This window comes from Bidens hawaiensis, unplaced genomic scaffold, assembly GCF_021521415.1.
Source record: "Bidens hawaiensis isolate Kalapana, Puna unplaced genomic scaffold, B.hawaiensis_p1.1 tig00031736_1, whole genome shotgun sequence".
NCBI lineage: Eukaryota > Viridiplantae > Streptophyta > Magnoliopsida > Asterales > Asteraceae > Bidens > Bidens hawaiensis.
Genome location: NW_027495354.1, coordinates 155,132 through 157,679, shown reverse-complemented (window position 1 = coordinate 157,679; position 2,548 = coordinate 155,132). Strand labels below are relative to the sequence as shown.

Sequence of the window (2,548 nt, the reverse complement as noted above, 5' to 3'; positions counted from 1 at the left end):
CCATTTGCTTCCTTTCTTTTAGTACCCATGTAGGCCCCTTACATGTTACATTCACACTCATTGGTCCGGATTGCATAAACCCATTAATTAAACAACAACTTACATCATATCCTCTTTAAAGTTGGGCCCAACTCATCATATTGATTAGACATTTTAGCATATAATGACGTCTCATTCACGACAATATTCTTGTTGCAAACATCCAAATTTTGACATCCTGGCATCTATGTTATTATGTAAATATTCCAACATCATACCACTTGGCTTGTAACATTATAAGTCATTCATGGTGACCCCAACTCAACATATTCATAATTTATTTTCAAGTTTAAAGTTGTAAATTTGACATGAAAATAAAAAGTGTCACAAGTTAAATATATTAATATAAATAAGAGCAAGTGCTATTAAACTTGCTATTTGTCTTTAAACGAATAATTATACAACTATTGAATCGGTTCGCAAAATCTTAATGAATTGGTATAAATAACAGCACAAGGGTGGTGATGCAAATATGCAATCAACATTTTCCACCAAACTGAAACAAGAACAATACAACTATATTCATATATGAGCTAGGCTCCTTTTTGTTGCTAAAATCCCAGCTAAAATGATTATGAAATATGAATAGTTAATATCTCACCATTAATGGTATGAATTCAAGTGGAAAATTTGGCATTTTGGCTTGTATGAGCTCTTGGCAGCAGCCTGCTCAAACTTCTTGGCGGCTTTTTCGTTCTCTTCTAGGCTTGTTTGCAAGAAAAACCGGGCCCACCAAGACGCGCTCCGCATTTTAGCCTTCACAAAAGTGTCATCTAAATTGTTAGTTTTCAAATCATAGAAACTTATTAGATACAAGGCCGGCTAATCTCAATAGGTTGAAATACGCCTAAATCCTGTATACTACTGTAATAATCTCATTTTTCTAATCATAATATATACACAATTACTTGTACTAAAACTAAATTTTTAAATTGGATAAACTTGTTGGCGGTCCAGAGGTTGAACATAAAAACCGGTTTGGACAGGACTAAAAACCGCAGGGTTGTAAGTTGTAACTGGTTTGAGAACCCCTATGTCGGAACCATTCAAACCCGATCCAGTCAGTTATAACCCGGTTCCAAACCAGAACCAGTTTGGAACTGAGCCGACCTGCCCCTTTTCCCCTTACAAACCGATCTCAACCTGAATAGTTTTGGCCAAAAGGTGATGTTGACCGCCTTTGACCGAACCCAAACCGGCTTGGGCCAAAAACCAATGCTGACCTTGATTGACTGAACCCGAACTGGCTTGGGCCAAAAACCATGTTGACAACTTTTGATCGAACCAAACCAGTTAGGGCCAAGAACCAAATTCGTACACATCTAGCGGGTCAACCCAATCAACCGGGCCTGGACCGGCCCCGTCTGTTTCAACTAGTACAAAAGTGGCCAATGTCGACCCCAATCACAAAACTCAAGTATGTATGTTTAGCTTACCGGGCGCCCAAATCTTGATGCTTGTGTGAGTTTAGCTTTTGAACTACTAGGTTTACCTAAAAACATAAATGCAATATGATTAAAAACTAAAAAATCCACCGTAATTATCTATCACTATTTATAAGAAAATCACCGGTGAATATAACAAGATTTTGAGCAGAAACCCTCGCCAAATCCGGAAGCGTTTTATTAAGATACTTAGGCGACAAATAATCAACTGAATCCGAAACAATAATCAAAGAAAACGACTTAGCCCGATACGGCAACGGGAACTTAATATCAGCAACCCGAACAAGCCCCTTCCTCACAAGACTCCTACACGCCACATCACTTTCCTCAACATCATACGGATCCACACCCCACGCTTCAGTGTCCTTCTCCTCTCGTAAACGAGACACTATCGCACACGTATCGGGCCCCACGTGCAACACCCTACGCATACTGTCACCATACGTCTTCTTTAATATCGGTATTGATGCTTGAACATCGTACGCGCAACTAAAGTCACTTTGGATCTTGCTAAATGTTTTATGGTCCCCAGAACCACCTGCATTTCAAGATTATTAATTTAAATAATTATTAAATGTTTAATATATATGCATCAAATCAAACATCTGAATACAAACCTGAGGCTTTGAAAACATAACCAATGACAACAATTGTTCCCTGGATTATGGGAAATAATGGAATCAGACTTAATTAATTAATATAAACATATAAAGGAGGAGTTTGTGATTTGGAATGAAATAGGCCACCTCCTCCGGTACCTGGGAATCGGCGCGTGGGACCCGGCCTTCTTGACATGTTATTAAGCTGCCAAAAGAAACCAACAAAAACGTTAAAGTTTTGATTTTTATTTTTTAAAGATTTAGAATTGGATTAGGTTTTGGCTATATTATATTGGCAAAAGGGTTCCCAATGATTTATTAGCTATGAAGTAGCAGTTACTGCATTCAAGTGACACTTTGGGTAGTAAATGGAAAGACAGAAAAGAATGGAAGATGAAGCATAGATAGATAGATGAGAAGATGAAGAGTAAATGAAGAAACCTGGGTAATAATAATATGGGGATC

At 37.9% G+C, this 2,548-nt stretch overlaps 1 pseudogene across 1 annotated transcript; it reads right to left on the bottom strand.

Annotated features, from left to right (window-relative positions):
• Nucleotides 1-363: 363 nt before the first annotated feature.
• LOC143582428 (putative pectin methylesterase CGR3) lies at nt 364-2,279 on the bottom strand (annotated as a pseudogene). The gene is made up of 4 exons (XR_013143966.1): nt 2,102-2,279; nt 1,609-2,022; nt 1,476-1,531; nt 364-795 (listed from the first exon to the last, which is right to left on the bottom strand). The product of XR_013143966.1 is annotated as a putative pectin methylesterase CGR3 (transcript).
• Between the last annotated feature and the right edge of the window lie 269 nt (nt 2,280-2,548).